Genomic DNA, 20,754 nt, shown 5'->3' on the forward strand with positions numbered 1-20,754 from the left:
GCAGTGACTGCAGGATCAATGGCAGCATTGTAATGTTCGAGGAGTTAGACCCTGATTTTTTATGTTTTTTCAGGGAACTGTCGTGTTACAACTGAGAATATTGAGCAGTAGGTGATGTGAGGACTGTTCTGGGTTATGAGGAGGGTGTTCAGAGCATGGATGTTGTGGCCTCTGTTAGGATAAGAGTTAGTGGACGTTGTACATCATATTAGTGGTTGACTAGTGAGAAATGTGTTTTAAGGTTGTAGAGGAGGTACCAAGCACGGTTTGCACTCCAACTGCCCATTTTGAAGTACCAGGAACGTTCATGCTGAAATATGTGACATATGATGAGCAAATAAACCTGAATACCTGAAGAAGCCAAGAAGATACTAAAAGAAGACAAATGGTGACTTTACAAGAACCCAAACTGACTCTCATATAGAGGATATGATGACCTGTGAATGATGAAAAGAGACGAAACACCATGGATAGGTGTCACCCAAGTCGAAAGTTAAATAATTGATGTCAAATATCCGAAACTTATGCCATGAGCGTGATGAAGATATTCAGCAAGTTTAAATGTATACAAATGCAAGGAACCGCAAGAAACAAGAATTTTTGAGGCTTGCTTGTGCTTAGTAGCAAGTGCCACCTATACATATCTACCTCAAAAGGAGCACTTTATACAAGTATACTTCAACTTTCCAATATACACAAGAGCAGAATTGACCAAAGGTTATTAAAGGTCTCACAAGGAGAGCTTCGCAACAAGCAAATCAAGAATTAAGGATAGACAGAAACTAAAACAAAGAGAACCATGTCAAGCAGCCAAGGTCGCATTGGCTGAAATAGACCCAGAGTGGATGCAATTAATGAGGAGAAGAACAGAGTATCCTACTCAGAAGGGTCAAGATAAGCCAGAGATGTCAGATGGCTGACAGAACTGAATCAAATACATGAAATTTCATGGAGAATAAGACGATTTCACGGTGTCGAAATCACATGACCAAGCGATGAAGGGATGAAACCTTCACACCTACGAATGGACTTTTGCCATGACCAGACACCTTAACTTTCCCAGACCAAGAAGCAGTCTGGGGTCCCTACTGCACAAGGTAAATTAAGTGTTGGGGTTGAGTTCAACATACATTGTAAAATCTTTCTTTCAGGTTTAGCGAGTATTAATGAACTATAAAGAATGAGAAATATTTCATCTCCATATGTTATGTGGGAACAACATAAACTGTGATCAGGTTCAGCGAGTATTCAATGGACTATTAAGTATTCATGGGAGATGTATGAGTTCCTTATGGATGTGGGAAAAGTTAGGTGCACTGTGTAGGGTGCTGTATAAAGGTGCACTGTTTATGGTGCTGCATAAATGTTTCATTGGTCATGAGCAGAGTGCTAAGGGGAAGCTCATGAGTGAGCATGGCTGAGTAGGGTGCTGACGCTGTACAAGGAGCGCCTTGACAGAAGTTAAATGTTGTTTGTTTTGAGGATCAGCGTGGCCGGGTGGGTGCTGACGCTGGAAGACTATTGTGTTTGCTGGTTGCCAGATGTTATTTTGTTTTGAGGGTCAGCATGGCTGGGTGGGTGCTGACGATGGAAGACTAGTGTGTTTGCTGTTGCCCAGAGGTTATTTTATAATAATGGTCAGCATGGCCGGGTAGGGTGCTGATGTTTGGAGACTAGAGTTGCTGGTTGGTGATGGCATGTGATATTGCTGAACCAGGTGGTGTAGGCGGTGGTATCCAATAGTGATATATCACTGACCTAGGTGTAGTAGGCAGTGGGATCTAACTGTAGTATGAATCAAAGTTGATGGTGGTGATGGCAATGTGAGGCTATGGTTGTTGGGGATGAGGGTTGATGGGGCTAGTCCCTTGTTGGGTTTCTGGCTTCTAGGCCCGCATGCCAGATAATAAATGTAGCTGAATGGATGGAGTGCTTTAAGGATGCACGTTTTCTGGTTGAATGGAGTGGTTATTGTGCGACTGTAGGTTGTTTTGATTGGATTTGCCTCTGGTTCCTTATTGTGGATTCTTATTATAATAAAGGGGGGATGTATGTAGTGATTTACTGTTTACTGGTTACTACAGTAGCTAGGTTTGGGAAGGAGTGAGTTTGTTTTCTGTTTTTATTTGTGTGTACACTATCAGAAGCTGATTTCTTGACCTCTATGTTTTTCAAATACACCAACATGGAGGAAGCCATTAAAACTAGTAGTCATAGGAATGTTATCGCTGGCAGTTGTTTAATTTCCAGAAATCCTCAATGCTGATTCCTCTTTGTTCACTATCCGGCCCAAAGCAATGCTATTTGTATGCCATACTCGACTGACCAAAGTACTCCCTCCAGTGGCGCTTCCCAGATCACACAGTGACTGACCAAAGTACTCCCTCCAGTGCTACTTCCCAGATCACACAGCCAGTACAAATGTGGACATATATGTGTATGCTCTTGATGCAGAAGGTATGCCACCCCTGCATCCATTACCTTCATAAACACCTGCTCACTGGAATTCAGTACCAAAGGGCAACACTCTGCATTGATAGTGTGTGTTGAGTATTGGAAAGGAAAATAATCACTTGTGTGTGCCCAGTTGAGATTGCAATGTGCGCATCTTGGAAGTCCAGCACAAACATCCAATCCCCCTCCATCAAGGATGCCACGATTGATCCCAGCGTGACCATTTTGAATGTCTCCACTGGAAGGTTTATTTATTTGTTTACAGGCAGAACAATGCTCTTTTGATCACAAAAGAACATATAATAGATAAGAAATCAGATTTATTGGAAGCATTGAGCTTCTTACTTTGTCCAGGTTGTGGATGTGAGTAAAAGGAACAGTCACATATTTGTGGACATAGATATATTAAGGACAACAACTATTGGAAATGTTTACGTGCACGTAGGCAATACGGCCAGCTGTGCTTGGGATGTGACCATGCTGGGTCAACTACTAGAACGGAGGCATTGAAAGTGAGGGACAGAGGTAGGTTAGAGGCGAGGGAAAAATGTTAGCAAGCAGGCAGATGAGATGTTGGTTAAGAGGGTAACTAAGGTGAAGAGGTAGGTTATTAGATTGGTTTTAAACAAATACACGTGGACTGTTTCTTGAATATCAGTAGTAGGAGAATTCCATGCAGATGGAGCAAGAAGAGAGAATGAGCAGAAATAATGGTGAGATGGCAGAGCAGAGATTAGGAGAATGCTTGTAGAGTTGGATAGTTAACAGTGGTACCTTGCCGTGGATAGATTTGTGAACCAGTTTTGCTTCATCAGCCTGGCGATGGTACAACAAAGTTGGTGTGAAGTAAGGGAGTTCAGGGAGACCTGTTAGCAGAGTTAATGATCTTGTCGAGAGGAATTAAAGCATAGTTTGAGATCAAAGAGGATGCTGGCACAGTAGTCCAGTGGTTAAGGGATGTTTGTCAGTGTTGAAAGGAAAGAGGTGCCTCTTATTCCTAATATTTAGGAGGTTGAGACAAGCTGCAGTTTCAGTTTTAGCGATGAAAGTAGAGAAGGTGTGAGAAGGGCCATAGATAACGCTGAGGTTTCTAGCTGAAGAACAGTAGGCGAGAATATCATGTGAAAACTGGATAGGCAGGGGAATAGATGAGAGCAAGAAAGATCAGCACCTCTGTTTTGGTAGAATGATGATCAGAGAGTGCAAAGCCATCCAATATTTAATGGTAAAGAGACGGTTTGACATTCTGATAGAGAGATTAGAGGAGAGTTCAGGAAAAGAGAAGATTTGGGTGTCATCCACAAAGAGTTGATACAATAAGCCAAAGGGGGAGATTAGTGACCCATGAGCAGAGTTGTAAAGTGTAAAGAGGAGCAGACACAAGACATAGCCTTGTGGAACACCAACAGTTAGAGGAGGAGTAATTTGAGAGGTGTTGTTGCTCCAGGAGACAGAATTGGTGAGGTGAAAAGAAGGATTCTATCAAGGCAAGAGTTTTTTTGCAAATCCTGAGAAGCAAGAGTATTAAGGTGATCAGAGTGATTGACAGTGTCAAAGGCAGCAGACAGGCCAAGTTAGACACATTCATGAGAGCAGTTTCCATGGCGTGCCAGGAGCGGAATCCTGCTTGTAGCTCGGGGTCTCAAAGGTTGTGGATGACTAAGAAATTGGTAAAATGGTTGAACTCAGCCCTTGAGCAGGAGTAGGTTGGAAGGAGAGACACAGGGCAAATGTTAACCTGTACATTTGTGTCAGCCCTTTGCTTCTTTAGGAGATGGACGGCCGTGGCTGTTTTGAAAACAGAGGGAAAGCAAGCAGAGTCAGATGACAGGTTTCAGAGTTCAGCTAGGTGAGAGGGCACTAAAAGGGCAATAGGCTTGACTAGCTGGGGAGAAGGAGGTTATGATGGGGCACAGGAGGGGTTACCCTTCATCAGTAGAGATAGCACTTAGTCGGTATTTGTGTGACTAAAGTGGGAGGTAGAGGCAGAGGATGATGGTAGAGAGGTGGGGTGTAAAATGTAGGAAGGGGTGTGAGGAAGCTCAGAAGAGAGTCTAGAATTTGGGACATTTTTGCAGGGAAGCATTCAGATAGGTCATTATCTGTGAGAGTTATTGATAGTCAGATAGTGAGTTTAGGGTGCCCCCTAGCCGGCGAGGATGGTTGGAGTGACAGTCAATGAGGGTTAGGTAGAATTCACTTTTTTGTTCCATCAAGTGTGGACAGGTCCTCATGTGCGTGGTTACACCTTCATTTGTGCAGCAGCCTATGCATGGGTCTTACCTGCCTTCACAAAGGAACAAAGAGAGTCAATCCACAAGGCTACTTTCCTGGGAGCACTGTCAACACATGAATGTCTGCGGAGTAAACATATCATACTTGTCATGATCTCTGCTTCCAAAAGGTCAGGGCGAGTGCCAACCAGTCCCAATTGGGACCTTTTGGACCCAGTCCTGGCGCCAGTGGCACCAGGCTCATAAATATGCCCAGTCCCAGCGCTGGAAGCGCCGGGCTCATAATGCTTGGGTGGACTTACCTGCAGCAGACCATGCTGCTTACTTGCCTGCCAGTTGAGCCTCTGATCCTCTTCTGTTTGGAACTACTTTTCCTGTTGGGTGGGGCAGGAGCCACTCCCTAGATTCAGAACACTGGAACTCTTCTGGAAAGCAGGAACTCTTTTCTTACCTAGGCGTGGCTGTGGAAGGAGACACCTAAGCACTACAGGAGGCTATTTAAACCACACCCGATGGATGAATCTTGCTGTGCGTTATTCTGCATCCTCTGCAGCAGAACGCTCATCGTGTCTTCTGCATCTGATCCTGGGCCTAAGGAAAAAGGCTTACCATCCTGAATCCAGTCTTCAGCAACACCTATAAAGACAAGAAAGAACAGGTTAGCATTACGGTCTTCAGTGACAGCTCTTCACTTACCTGGTCCATCGGCTGTCACCAACGCCTCGCGCTGCATTCCGGCATCTGAAAGACAAAGGCTTACCTACTCTTCGTGCGCTCCGGAGGTCTTCACACTGCATTCCGGCATCTGAAAGACAAAAGCTTACCAACTCTTCGCACGCTCCGGAGGCCTTCGGCGCTGCATCCCGCATCTGAAAGACAAAACAAGGTGCGTTTAAAGACATTGGGGAACTTTAATACTCACGTGCCATTACTCCTTTTCACATCTAACCCAGTGGGTATTCCGGCACCCTGCAGCCGCTCCGAACTTGTACCTGCAAAATAAAAAGACAATTAGAGCGCATCGTGAAGCAGGCAACAAGCGCTTACTTACGTGCTTCCGGGCGCTTCTATTCATCACACGGGCTCCATCTTCAACTCACTTCAGCCCGTCATCCGCCATCGCCGGAACCCTGCAAAACAAGAATCATCATTACTAAAGACTTTAAAGACATTAGAATTACTCGAAACTTAACGTTCGTGCAGTAAACGACGGACAGCAGTCCTCTGAAGTCAAGAGGCCTGCTCCCCTTATCCAGTGAAGAAACTGGTTACAGCACCCTGCCCCGAGGCAGATGGAGAGCACGGCGTTCACTTACCTAAGACATCTTACCCTTCGAGTACATACAGTGCACAGAGGTCCATCCCAAAGAGCCAGCCGTGTGTTACACATCACCTTTGAAGATACGGTATACGCCCAGTCAAGACCGGCGCCTCTACGGGAATTAGGTGAGCGTTACAATACTTTCATAGCCGAGCTGCACTCACAGGGCTATCACATGTGTGACATAAAATTGTGGTGGCTGTAATAATTATTGGAAATACTATCTATCATATGATAACTCAGGTATGGCTTATATTTAAAGATCTGCCACCATTAAAGTGGACTTGTGATTGCAGGTTTTGGTACAGGGGTGCATATCATAAATGCAGCCCATGCGATGCAAAGATGTGGCTGTCAATGCAGCTGTCAAATGGGCACCTTTGACATCTCAACCTACTCTGTACTGCTGGTAGGACAGGTGCTGCGGATTAGGATACTGTTGCAACAAGACACAGGCACACACTATGCTAATGGCAAGGAGCTTATGAAAGGGGAAGCTGATCAGCAGATTTCCCTTTCATGGATGAAATTACGTACATGAATGTATTAATGAATGAAAGTAAAACAAGCTAATGCGTCAATGCACTTGCCAAATTGCATTTCTTCTCAGACCAACACGCCTGATTGAAGTAATTTGCAAAAAATGAAAACACATGACTCTATGTTTTCTCTGTGACAATGAGCAGCCAGGTGCCTTGATTCACCCTAATCACACTCTCTCTCTCTCTCCCATCCATTTATATCTCTGTCTCCCTGAACTCCCCATCCTCTCTCGTTCTCACTAAATACATCATTTAACAATAATACTGCAAAATTCATAACGTAATACACGTGTCCATTAAACAAATACATATGCATATTATAGATACAGCAAGTAAAGCAACCTTTATTTTTAAAGCCTAGGAAAAATGGCGTATGCTTTGTGTGCGAAGAAAAATAAACAGGCAAGGATTAAAACTGATCATTTTTTTTAAACCCCAGAATTCACAAAACGTAAAAACTAAAACATGGAAACCCTACACATAATCCATGAGATGCAGTCTGCACTTGATAATCTAATAGCGCAATTACCTTCCTTGTGAAAAGCCTTTTGGGTGCACCGACCGAATTTGAATTCCAGGGCCTTGTTATCTGCAGACTTTGCATCTGTTTTCTTTCGTCTGTGCAGCGATTCACGTTGACGCTGCTGGAGTGCATAACTGATTATTTCCAAGCCTTGTTTTGTAAAGGAGCATGAATTCGGTTACTGTGGTTCTGCTCTCAGGCTTTTCACACAGAAAGCATCATCGTTGTATGCTTTGTTTCGAAGGCTCTATCTGTCTAAATGAGATTTTTGGGGTTGTTTTCTGTGTCTAGTTTTGTGTACACTATCAGAAGCTGATTTTTTGACCTCTATGTTGTTCAAATACACGAAACACTGTGTAGTCTGACAGATAGAGGAAGTGAAACATATTTGCTTTGGGAAAAGGATGACATTAGGAGTCATGGGATTTAATAGTGACAACAATAATTGAGGTGGTTTAAACTGAAGTGGTCTGAAAGCAGACACTATATAAATCAAATTAGACAAACCGTAGCAATATGTCTTAGAAAGGTACATCTTTACAATATGAAAATAGCATAACACCTTGGCGGTGTCGAAATTTCTTGTACGAACTCCAGCAAGACTAGACTTGGTTAATGGAGAAGATAAATAGCCTCCTGGAAATGGCAGGAAACTATTGGATATATGCATATCTGACACTACTAGTGGCTCTTGCACATCATAAACTGTGTTACCCTGTTTTCAATCCATCTTCTTTTGTTCCCTTTATTAAAAAAAAGAAATGTTAATAGGTGAGAATGTCTTTCTATTCTATGTGTAAGGGGGAAAATTAGAACAAAGAAGTTTTCATTTTTTCAATTGATGAAAGGTTTTCAATTTTGTAAACCATAAAATGTCAAATAAAAAATAGCATATTAATATACAAATAAAGTGGTAGAAATAAATAAAAGGCAGCTTAATGTTCTAAAGAAACATAAAAAAGCCTGCAGACGCCGGACAGCAAAATACCTTCTTACATTTAGGCTTACTCATATTTATTGCTGCTATCTTTCATGGTCACAACAGAGAAGTCTCTTCACATACACTTATGGTTCATCTTATATAGAACCTTCAAGTAAAGGAATAGACAATCAAATTGCATATCAGAAAGGATGAAAAGCAAATAATATGTCAACACACGAAATCGGAAAATCTGTGCATTTTATGTTGTGTTAAGGGTAAATGTTACATTTCAGCAGGGGCGTTGCTAGGTCTGGAAAAGACCCGGGGCTACGCTGATGTCGGAACTGTTGGGACTGGGGGCTAGCTAGTCTTTTGGCTGTAGCTCCTGAGATTCTATCCGGGGCTACAACCAAAAGATCAGGGGCTATAGCCCCCTTATCCCCCCCCTAGCAACGCCCCTGCATTTCAGTTCGATGCATTCATTTTACAGTATTTGATAAGAAGATGCAGGTTTGCATATACAGAGGCAAGCAAGCAGGTATACTGAAAATAAATTCAGCTGTGTTTCCAAGCAATTACCCAACAAGGGCCCTTATTTACAAAATGTTTGGCGCGGCACAAAGTAACTTTGCACTGAAAAAGCACCCTTTGCGCCCCCTAAACACCATTTGCTGATTCACAGATCAGACTATGAGCTGATTGTTCCCACTTAGCGCCCTCCGTGGGCTCATTGCATGCGATTGAACTCAATGCACGTGAAGGGCAAGCTTTTAGAAGGAAAAGGGGGTGTAACATGCAAATCACCTCATTAAAGGAGGAACATGAGGAATAGCATGGGCATGGGGAGGGAGGCACCGTGCAAACTATAAACATGCCCAATTAAGTGTCAAGTAAACCATATTCACAAAATCAATAGCGCTTTCACGTTGACTGCAAAGGATAACGATCCTACCTCCACCCATCAGCTGTTGCAAAGCACATATGCTCAATGAAACCCCACATATTAAAAGCACAATCCAATCCCAACAAACAATCAATTGCCACAATGCCGGATCCTGCATTGCTAGCACTAATATTACTACATGGAAGGAGGATGAGAAGGAAGAGGAGGAGGGCCAGAATCTTCTTTGGGATGTCAGATGAGGATCGCTCCTGTGGATTATTCCTATGTGCAACAGCTGTAGTATGCAAATCATTGTGTCTTGTTGTGTCCTGCATAATATTGCACCATGTCGTGGCATAGAAGTAGGGGTGCAGGAAGGCTTGCTCTGTCATCCACAGGCACCACCCCATTACCTTAGCAGACCAAAGGGCACTAGGACTAGACACACACAACCAGGTACCACAAACATAAATTACAATCCCTCTGAAACATACCCACTAAATCCAAATATCTGATCGCCTTCAATGATGCCCATAAAAACCCCTGGACATTAGTGTTGTGGATTGGCAAACTGTGTGTGCCCTAAAACATTAAAAGTGCACTGTCACCTCCTTGACATCCTTGCCATAAAGTGCACACATCATGTCCACACTTATGTCAAGTAGAAAGAAAAGTGTCCATGTCATAGGCTCAACAATCTAAATATTGGTAACCCAGACCCTGACACAATAGCTCCATACCATGTGTTTCCCTGAGTCATGCACATCAAGTGTAAACAAAAAGGCTCACCGAGGGCCATGTAGGTCAATTACCTACCTTGAAAAAGGTCACTTTTTTGCACACTGTCCATTTTCCCATTCCCTCTTTTACACCCTTTGAAGCGCCACCTTTGCCTTGTCCCTCCAAGTGTGCCCCTGTCCATCATCCCTTCACTTCCTATCACTGTCTTCCATGTGACATCTATCCCCTTGCTTGTATGCCCCACCTGCATTCACACATCCACCACCTTAACACCAGATGATCCTGCTGATGCACCACTGCGACCTGGTTATTCACAGCTGATCTGTTTGTGATTAGTGGCCTCACATAAACTATGCATTGACGAAAGCATGCCCTAATGCAAACATATATGTTCAGTTAAGCTTTACAGCTAGCAATATTTGCGCCACCAGCATTTGGACAACCATTGCTCTGCTGGAAAAAATTATTCAAATTGAAAAGAATATGTTTGTGCACAGTGGCAATGGTTTCCCTAGTGATAATACCTTTGCAAAAATATCAATGCAAACGTGCTCTTGTATGCAGCAACTGTTCTGTAATTTCGAAATGTTTTAATTTCAGTTCTGTACAACATGTGCCGACATCTTCCATAATTGAAAAAGTGGTAAGAATATCGCGTTAGATGAATGGGAAGAACAGCTTGTTGGCCTCAGCGTGTCCTCGTTTCAAAGTGAATTGCGACTGTGTAAAATGTACAGCTGCTACTATTTTCTTTTCCAACATTTCTTGAACTCTGGTATTTGTTCTTTGGAAATGCCGTCCTTGTTGTTAGTTCATCGCAATACATTTTAGTTAAAATATGTTTCAGTAAATTTCCCACCGTACAGACATCGGATTCTTTGTAAATCATTATGCACGCACAGTTTGAACGCAGAAGTAGACAAACGTATCTCCAGTCTGCTCCAAATGTGTCTATGCAAATCTGGGCCCTGTGTTCCGTAAACCCTGCAATGTATAAAGATATGATGGCTGGGATGCAATGAAGATAGCTAGATGACACAGAGGGGACCTGAATACGCACAATGACCAACTCCAGCATAATGGGAAGGCAAAAGGTCTTCACTGTAATTGTGGGTCACTAAAGAGCCTGGCATTTTAATTTAATTTGAATGTAAACATGGTGCATTATGCCTGGCATTTTAATTTAATTTGATTGTAAAAATGGTGCATTATGCCGAGAAGCGTAATACTGGGGAGTATATTAAAACAAGCATTCTTAAAATGTTTAAAAAAGCAGGTAAAAAAGAGCAGATAATGTGGGGATGTGAAGGTTGTGAGAATTCAAATTTTCTGAAATACACCTAAATATGGAACTACTCATTTGAAAGAATGTAAATGCTCATCTAGGGCAAATCGCTTGCGTCTTTGCAGCGCAATATTTAGAATTGCGTATAAGGTTGCAATATCTCACCCCACTGGAAGCCTGCAGGTTCATACGGCTGAAGGGTTTAGCCACTGTTGAAGGCCAAAGGCTACGGTTGGTGCCTGCTAGTGTTTGAAAATATACAGTGGGCACAGCCGAAATACGTGGCCATGCCTGTGGTCAAAGTCTATGACTAGTTGCACATTAATGTGTTAAAATATATTTGCCCATGCTCACTGACCATGGCTGAAGGCCATGCTTAGTACTGGTTACTGTTGTAATGTAATTCGTAATGCCATCATTGATGTCATCTGTGATATCATCATTGTGGTCATAGACAGCGCAACAGGGGGCGTGTAGTTAAGGTGGTTAAGCTGAATTTCAGAGGTTTTGTTTCATTAAGTAGTCACCTTAATGTCCCTGTAACTAACTTCTTTTCCTTGAATTTCACTGGGTGTCTAATTCCATAGATATTTTTATAGGCAGGGCCGAGTACCGGCCGCGCTGATACTTCTGAATTAAGCCTTGTGTGAGGTCTGCAGTACAATGTCTCTTATCTGTCACTTCTAAAATGTTGGGCCGGTATCCTGCTTACACAAACCCATGGCCCTCCTTTGCCCCTTTCCTTTTTTATTACACAGGGCTAATTTCTACTTGAAGCAACACATTAATACTAAGGCTAACAGTGACGTGTTCTGTGCAAGGGAACCTTGCAACACAGCAGTTCATAGTGACATGTCTGTGAGGGAAACATTCACTTGTACTGCCCATGTTGATGTGCACTTACACTACTGTTTCGAGTTCTGTACCTGATCTGTTTAGGAAAGTATTGTTCTACTGAGGCCAATTGTTACCTACGCTATTAAAGAAGCTCATGTTGACCCATGATGTGTTTGTGTGTGTGAAAAAGTGAGAAGCTGTGTTCTTCTGCACATGACAAGCTTATGTTGATGTGGTCCATGCTTTGCCTGGATGTTGAGTCAATGAACAATGCAGAAATGCTGTCCACAATGTCCCTGATCTGTGTGTGATAAAGTGATCAATATTCTTGCTCTGCTATCCCACGGAACTCACAAGAGGCCAAGCTAAAAAGCATTCAGCCCTTTCTTCACCTCTTGCCAGTAAAGCAAGTAAAGCAGTGATAACACTGCTGAGGTCAAGCCTGCAAACATTCTCTTTGATGGAAGCTTGCACTGATGATTCAATCATTTCTATATGTTAAATGCTTGCACTAAAATGGCTCAGGCTTACAGTTTCTGTGTTGGCGGTAAAGTGAACATCACTTAGAAAAACTCCATCTGATGCAAAGTGAAAATCAATATCAAGAGCTTCTAAAACACAACAACAAACAGCAGCACGACTTGCTGACTAGAGGACAAAAGCAACTTTCTTCAGGGCAAATGAGGTGCCACAGCAATCTGAAGCAAGACTTGCTGACATGAGGACAAGAGCAACATCCTCGGGGGCCATGATTCACCACTCGATCAGGACACAGGCAATGCCAGGTACCCCAGCTAGTGAAAATATAAAAGCAGGCAGTGCATTCCTATTTGATGTCAAGAAATGCACATGGGGGTCTGCAATGATTGGTTTCACCAACTCGCTTTCCCCTGAGAACGTAACATTTGATATCACTGCACTGGTTATTTGTGCAACACAGAATACAATTCTGAATATTAGGCACTATACGCACGACTACCTATGGAAATAGGACCCTGTTTATGTATCAAGCAGGAACCTTGAATGGAGGCAAAATCCTACAATGTAACGATGCAACAGGTGGCGCAACAAGGCCTCTGTGCATTTTGTAATGTAACAGCATGAACGACAAAACAATTATGACAGACATAAAAAACTGGAAAACAAGCATTAAGTATTCTATCCTTTTTGAGACCTGTTCTGCGCCTCTGACAAGATTGTATTTATTCTGACCCAGAATACAACTCTTCTACAGATCAGTCCACAATGCAGTTTTGCAGAGGAATCAAATAGGTAGGTCAGATGGTAGCAACTCAAGTCCAAACTATATACCTTCTTGATTAAGGTGACAATTATTTCCTTCCTCCACATAGCTGGAAATGGATAACCATGGGCAATGGAATTAACAGTTTGAGTAAGTACTGTTAACCAGACTGTATATCTACAGTTGATGATCACCAGAGAGATATTTTTGAGACCTGGAGTTTCTTGTTTGTAAGCAGAACTAAAGCTGTTGATTAAGACATTAGGAGCCTCCAGTTTTGTCTGGGAATTGTATAACAAGATAAAAAACTTCATCCAGACTGATGAAAGTAAGTTGTTACTGTGGCATGTTTGTGACATCCCCAACCACACAATGCAATTTTCCAAAATTCTGTTTTATCTTACAGCAAGCTGCATGTTTTTGGTATATTTGTCTGTTTATTTTCATTCGCTAGCGGTTCAGACTGTGCTTTGTATTAGTTAATCGGATGGTGCATAACATTATTTGCTGACATAAATTAACATATGAAAAGAAAAGCCAGAAAAATAATAGCGTAGAAGAAAGCCATGTAGGAACAAATCTAATGAAGAACAGAAAACCAGAGCAAAAGAAGGTTTGGCAATAATGTAGAATTGCCGGAAAAAGTATAGCAAATACATAACTGATCAGATAATAACTATTACCTGGATATCCTTGCTGTGAGATAGACTGAGGAAATAACACCTTCCAAGAAATAAGTCAGTGTAATAGACCCACATGTATATAATAGTTGTGCATTATAGAACTGAATCCAACATGTAGTAATTGCATTCTTAGAAATGTAGTACATTCTTTCAAAGCTACTGCATTTTCATGATGAAGTATACTACATTTTGCTTTGTGTTTCTTTCTCTTTAAGGAGTGCGGGACATACAAGAGGTGATTCAAATACGATTTAATCATCACTGTTAGATTATAAATAAAGCATAGCATAGCATAACTGAACAAATATATAAATTGCATATAGCACCTCCAGGAAGAGATATTAGAGAATGGATATAAAACCGAGAGAGTATTAAGAACAAGGGAGGCTTAAGGCAACCTGATGACTGTGAGACTACACGTTTCAACTTACACTTTTAGTGTGAGTCTCAATGTTTTTTTATTTTTTTCTGACCTGTTTTAAGCACATTTCCCATGTTGAGTCCTCTTGAAAGCCCTCCGCAGGGGTGCACGTGAAACTGTGCCACTGAGAGAGCGTAGGTTTGTCAGAGGCAGGGCACAATGTTTCCCTGTGTGCGTCTCCTTGCAGAGCTGACCGTTTGGGCTGAAGTAATTGGTGGCAGCCATTGTATCATTAAAGTGAGACACAACTGGATTGACCATGGACGTGTTGAGTACCTGTGTAGAGCTAACACAGAACCCAAAAGCTAGACATTGTTCCCACCACCTAGTGGGATATGGAGGGTTCCATCAATATTCATGGTGTGATATGATAGGTTTCTGAATAGTCTCTGGATTCAAGATCTAATTCCAAAGCTGATAGAAATTCAGTTAAACCTCAAAAAATGTGTTTGTAGCTGCCACTCTATGATTGGGTAGCCAAAATACAGATTAGTTAATGTAACACTCTGATTGGGAGATGAGTAAGGGCCTCCCCCTGCTATCTCCAATTAAACTCTCAACTCTCCTAAATTTGTCAAACGTGGGGCATTTTATATGATTGTAAAAGTGGACTAACACAGTATCCAACGCTTCTTCAAATGTGTGAACAAGTCACAAAGCAGAGAAGATGCCAAACAGAATAGTAAGATCTACTAGGTCATATATTCCATCATGAACGTTTAAGAAGTGACGCTTCTGCTAAATCAGCCTCTGTGGATGCAAGATGCCTATCATCCAGACTCACACCGTGGTGTGTTGAGCTATTGCCTTTACCTGTCAGGAACAGCTGTCTATCAGGCCATCAAAAATCCTCAACTCCTAAGAAAACATTGTTCTGTGTCCCTACAAAGGCTGGACAGGATGTGTTGGAAGCATTGGATATCAAGGGTCATAGCAACCAGGAAAGTGTCAATCCAAATGTGCTATCAAGTACAAAAGTAATACGCTATAGCTGAGAGGAGTGCCTACAACCTTATTCTTTTAAAAGCTTAAAATAGAATAGAGCCAACACATTGATCAGGAACATTTTCATCACAGTCCCTTTAACACAAAATACATGTGACACCCGGTGTCACTGCTTTGGTGCCCACAATCCGCTGAATGCATACTCATATGCATCCATCTCCAACAGGTTTGAATTTCACCCCAGAACAGAGGTATGCTTGCTTTTGGCTGTGCCACCATATTTACTCCAGGTGCCCCTGTTGCTGGAGAAATTGAATCTCAAAGGCCTAGCAGACTATCATAAATTATCCAGGGTGGGTATCCCGGCCCACTCTTCCTGCACCCGTGTCACTTAATTACGCATTGTGCCAATACTTAATGTTGTTTTCTTGCACTTTGGTAAATTAGGCCTTTTCCTCCCCTCTCAGGATTCTCAAACTTAGGTGGTCTCTCCACTGGTTACCTAATACGCATTTACTGTTGTTTCTTGCACTGTGGTAAACTAGGCCTTTTTCTCCCCTCTCAGGATTCCCAATCTTAGGTGGCTTCTCCCTGGTTCCATATTGAGCACTGTGAGATCTTTAACCCTGAGAGTACGTCCTACTGCACTACTGTTTCCCCCACCTTCTCCCTCCTATTCTATGGTGCTCTCTATCTCGCCTATCTTCTCTAACTGCTTCTCTATCGACTATCCCGCTCTCCTCACTAAATCTGGTAGGAAAAAGTTTAAAAAGGACATCCTGGTCTCCAACCCAGGCCTCCCTATTGCTGACACCTACACTAGTGCCTCCTCCAAGGAAACTCTCACCGACATCCTCTTTTTCGTGCCTTCACCTGACATATGGACCCTTCATATGGTCTCGGTGCTCTCTCCTTTCTCCTATTCTCCCATTAATGGTGGCACCCGTTGGGATGTCCTCTTGGCCTCCTTCCACTCATTTAAGGCCATCACTAATGTCTACTCTAATGGGACTGTCTTGGTCCAAGGCCCTCAGGCCAACCTTCACCTCTTTGATAGACGCTTCCCATGCCTCATCAACTTCCTTCCCTCTCCTGCTGTCCCCCCTCCTCTGTCCTCACCTACCTTGCCTTCCCCATCCCTCCCTGCCCACGCTCATGCTCCTTCTTCACCTCCGCAGGGCGTTCCTCTGATCTGTACCCCTCCCCGGAAGTCCTTCAAGGATGGCAACCTTCTCCACATTGCCACTCTTAACTCTCGCTCTGCTGTCAAACATTCCTCTGATATCTGTCACCTTCTTGAGGAACTGGACCTTGATGTCCTCGGTCTCACTGAGACATGGTTCACACCCAGCTCTGTCACCAGCTTTGACACACTCCTACCTGAGGGCTACAAGATCCTCTCTGTGCCCAGGCCCAACCGTGCTGGTGGGGGTGTTGCCCTTATCTTCCCTGAGTGGATTCCTGCCACTGTCACTCCTACGCAGACCTACTCCTCTTTTGAATGCCTTGTCTGCCGACTCTCTCTCTATCTCCTAGCCATTCTCTTACTGTGGTTACTATCCATCGACCACCCGGTCAAATTTCCTCCTTCCTCTCCGAGTGGGCGGACCTCTCCTCCTCACTCTTGTCCTCAACCACTCAACTCCTCTTTCTTGGAGATTTCAACATCCACATGGATGCCTCCAGTACCGCCTCTGGACACTTTCGCAACCTCTGTGACTCTCTCTCACTCTCTATTCTCCCATCTGGCCGACTCATTCTGCAGGACACACTCTTGATGTTCTGATCTCTTCTGACCTTCCCCTCTCTGTCCCTCTATCCACTCCTCTCTCCTGGAGTGATCACGTTCTCCTATCCTCCCACCTCACCCTCCCTACCCCTCAGGCAAAGCCACCTTCATCATTGCCACCCTCCTTCTTGGTTATCCGACCCATGAAGCGCGTGTCAGTTGAGACTTTCACTGCCACCTTCTCATACCCCCCACCCCCATTCGGCTGACTCCCACCCTGACACAGCTCTCTCCACTCTCCACTCTGCTATATCTGATTCTCTTGATATCGTTGCCCCTGTCATGAGAATCCGCCTGAAGCCCAAAGTCAAATGTAACTCCTGGTATGACTCGGATCTCGTCACTTTAAAACGCAAGTGCAGGGTGGCAGAGAGGAAATGGCGTGCTTCATGTTCATCCTCTGACAAACTGGCCTGCCGCCTGCTCCAAAGGCAATACCGGCTCTGCGTTCTCACCAAGAAGAGAGCCCTTATCCAAGCCTGCATCTCTGCGGCATATAACAACTTGGCTGAACTCTAAAATCTGCAAGGAACTGGCCAACCCTGCTGCAGTCTCTACCTCTCCTCTCCCCTCCGAGGCCCTCTGCACGGCACTGGCTTCTCACTTCATTTCAAAAACTCAGGACATCCTGTCCTCACTCTCCTCCTATCACCTCCCTCCAACTATTCCCTGCTCTTCCTCTGGCCCTTCTGCAGCCACCCCTCCTCCCTCCTTCTCTGCCTTTCCCATTTTCTCTGCAGACGAGGTTTCCAGACAAGTCCGATCTATGAAAGTCTCGTCAAAACAGGTTCACCCCTGTTCCTCCAAAACTATCAAGGACCACATTGACTCCCTGGCTCCTGCCCTTACTGACTTCTGCAATCACTCCTTCACCTCTGGAGTCTACCCATCCCCCCTTAAGCACTCTCTTGTGCACCCTCTTCTTAAGAAACCCTCTTCCGAACCCTCTTGCCCGGCTAACTATCGCCCAATCTCCATCACTCCCTTCCTGGGCAAGCTCCTGGAAAAAAATGGCCATCTCCCAGCTTAATCTCCATGCTGAATCTGTTGGTTTTCTTCATGACCATCAGTCCGGCTTCAGAGCTGCAAGAAGCACGGAAACTGCTCTCCTGAACATCTGTGAAGACCTGCTCTTCAACCTTGACTCTAACACTCTGTGTGTTCTCATTCTGCTCGATCTCTCTTCTGCCTTTGATACTGTCAACCATGCCATCCTGCTCAACTGTCTCTGTGATAACCTGGGTAACACTGGTCAGGCTCTGGCGTGGCTGACATCTTTTCTCTCCAATCGACCCTCCCAGGTCCAACTGGGTACCTTCCTCTCTGACATCTTTTTCTCTACCTGTGGTGTCCCCCAGGGATCTAACCTCTCTCCCTGGCTGTTCAACCAATATCTGGCACTCCTTGCCCACCGCATCGCCGCTCTCTGCCCCACCTTTCAGTGCTATGCGGATGATACCCAGCTCATTTTCAGGCTACCCTTGGCCTCCTCCTCTCCTTCCCTCATCTCTGACTGTCTGTCTGCTATCTAGGAATGGTGTGCCGCCAATGACCTCTGTGTTAATGCAGTAAGACTGAGATTCTACTCATCGGCACACCCACTCCCTCCTTCCCTGTTGCTCTCTGGCCTGCCTCTCTTGGCTCTCTTCCTGCTCCTACCTGCAAGGCAAAAAACCTCGGGGGCATCTTCGACTCCACACTCTCCTTCTCTCCTCACATATCTGACGTCTCTAAAAGTCACACTACCAGCTGCACTTCTTCCTTTTTCTTCTTCCTTTCCTATCCTTCCCCCAGAAGCTCACTGTCTCCAGAGCCCTGGTTCTCTCTAAGCTGGACTACTGTAACAGCCTCTATCTAAATCTGCCTGCCTCTACTCTCCACCCTCTGCAACTCATCCAGAACAGGACTGAGAGACTTGTCCTTGGCCTCAAGCCCAGGGACCGTATCTCTTCAGGACTGAAATCTCTGCAGTGGCTCCCAGTGGCTGCGAGGATTAAGTTCAAAACCCTATACATTGTCCACAAGGCCTTCTGGGGCCTGAGGCCAAAATACTTTCAAATCTCTCTTCCTAAATATCTTCCTTCTCGAGCTTTTCGCTCATCCGCCTCCAACTCCCTCAGGGTCAGCCGCGTCTCCAAGCAACGAGTTGGGGTAGATCTCTCGCTGGAACAGCCTTCCTGCCTCCCTGAAACTTGAGGAGAACCATCTCCGGTTCCGGAAGCACCTCAAAACCTTCCTCTTTGCTTCTGCTTTCTCTGCCCCTAACCCCTGCTAAATTCCTGACTGAAACTGCACTGAATCTGCAACTGGGCCACTCTCACCGATCTCGATCCCTGGCCCAGCCACTCTCCCCTTGCACTGCCTCCCTGGCAACCCCTGCACTGCGCGACTGTCTCTGTATCCCTACAGCCCCCCTTCCCAGCACTTGTCTGCACTTACCTTGCACTTGCCGCCAGCTAGCCCTTATTATTTATCTTGTTATTCTACTACACCTGTACTGCACTTTCCCCTCTCCCTTTCCCCTTGCACTTTCCCTTCCCCTCTGCCCAAGCACTTGCGCGATCTGAATGACACCTAGCCTAGTAATATCGTTGTCTGTCTTCCCTTTGTCCCCCCTCCCTGCCTCGTCGCACCTTGAAACACTTGTGTATAGGCACGTTACAAATGCCATATCATATAATTTCATATCTAGTAACCCATGCCAGCCCAATGAGAACTAACATGAGTAACAACAATTTCTGAATTTGTATTTACTTACGTGTAACTTGCATCGAGAGATTCAAGACATTAAACTATATGTGAACTATATGCTCACTATACCAATTTGTGGACATTACTTTTTTTAAGGTAGTACTGTGCTACCTGTACTTCTGTAAATCCTGGCCCTGCCCAATTGACCTTGAATCCTTGCCCATTGTTACAAATATGTGAACCAAGAACGATCTACCTAGGAACACTATCTACCAATTAACTGGCACAAATGTTGATTGCATTAGTTTGGATTGCATTTTCTTTAACCAATATAGAATCATTCCTCTGTCATCCATCATGCCAGGAATATTCATTCATGAAATATGTTAATCAAGATGTTAACTCAGACAGTGATTGCCTTGATCAGGGCATGCAAGGTGGCGGATATAGCTCTGATGCTGTCGAGACAAGGTGCCCACATAAAAACAACAGTTGCAACTATTTAAATATGTATTGCAGTTGGTACGACTTCGTTTTTTCATTGCTGAACATGCTTCTTGAGTGATATGTTATGACACCTAATATACATATGAGGCAGGTGTTTAAGGCTTTGACACATTTTAAAACCTGTTCCTTGTTCACCTTAATTTGGGGTGCAATTAGAAAACGTTTTGTGAGTATTTCTTCTTGTGATGTGGATTCTGGCCTGATGCAAATGATAGACCCTTGAGAATATTAAATGTTGCAAGCAATATTGGATGAAATTAGCTATGTTACCTTTTCCAACAAAATATAGATTCATAACACTGTGGGATATGTGGGTGCTGCCTGGTAATGAGTTTTCAATTGCCTGCCGTGTTACATCTCATTGCAAAGCGTATTTCAATATTGAATTAATTGTATTACCTCTGATTCAACAAACATTGACGATCAACAATGACATATTGGCAGATCCTTTTACAAACTGCACAATATGTTTAGACTGATTCTTGGCATGAAGAAGCAGCACCTGCTGTCTAGATTTCTTGGGCGGGATGAGTAAAAAAATGGATTTTGCCTTACAAAGGGCATGTCACATAAACCACACAGATAACAGTGCAAGGCAGCGTGTACCTGTACATGGATACACACAATACTAGATCAAATAAGGTGTTTGACAAACTATAATGTCTGGAAGTTCCATTATTTTAGTGCTAGAGTTGTTATTTGTCTCATATTTACCCAAAGGTTAGTCTGAGGT

The 20,754-nt window shown here is 43.9% G+C and overlaps 1 protein-coding gene across 1 annotated transcript in view; it reads left to right on the forward strand.

Annotated features, from left to right (window-relative positions):
• NEGR1 (neuronal growth regulator 1) overlaps positions 1 to 20,754 on the forward strand; it is a 2,727,005-nt gene that overhangs the window by 1,451,103 nt on the left and 1,255,148 nt on the right. The gene's annotated exons all lie outside the window — the stretch shown is intronic.

This window comes from Ambystoma mexicanum, chromosome 1q (genome assembly GCF_040938575.1).
Source record: "Ambystoma mexicanum isolate Mex_15411 chromosome 1q, UKY_AmexF1_1, whole genome shotgun sequence".
In the NCBI taxonomy this organism is placed as follows: domain Eukaryota; kingdom Metazoa; phylum Chordata; class Amphibia; order Caudata; family Ambystomatidae; genus Ambystoma; species Ambystoma mexicanum.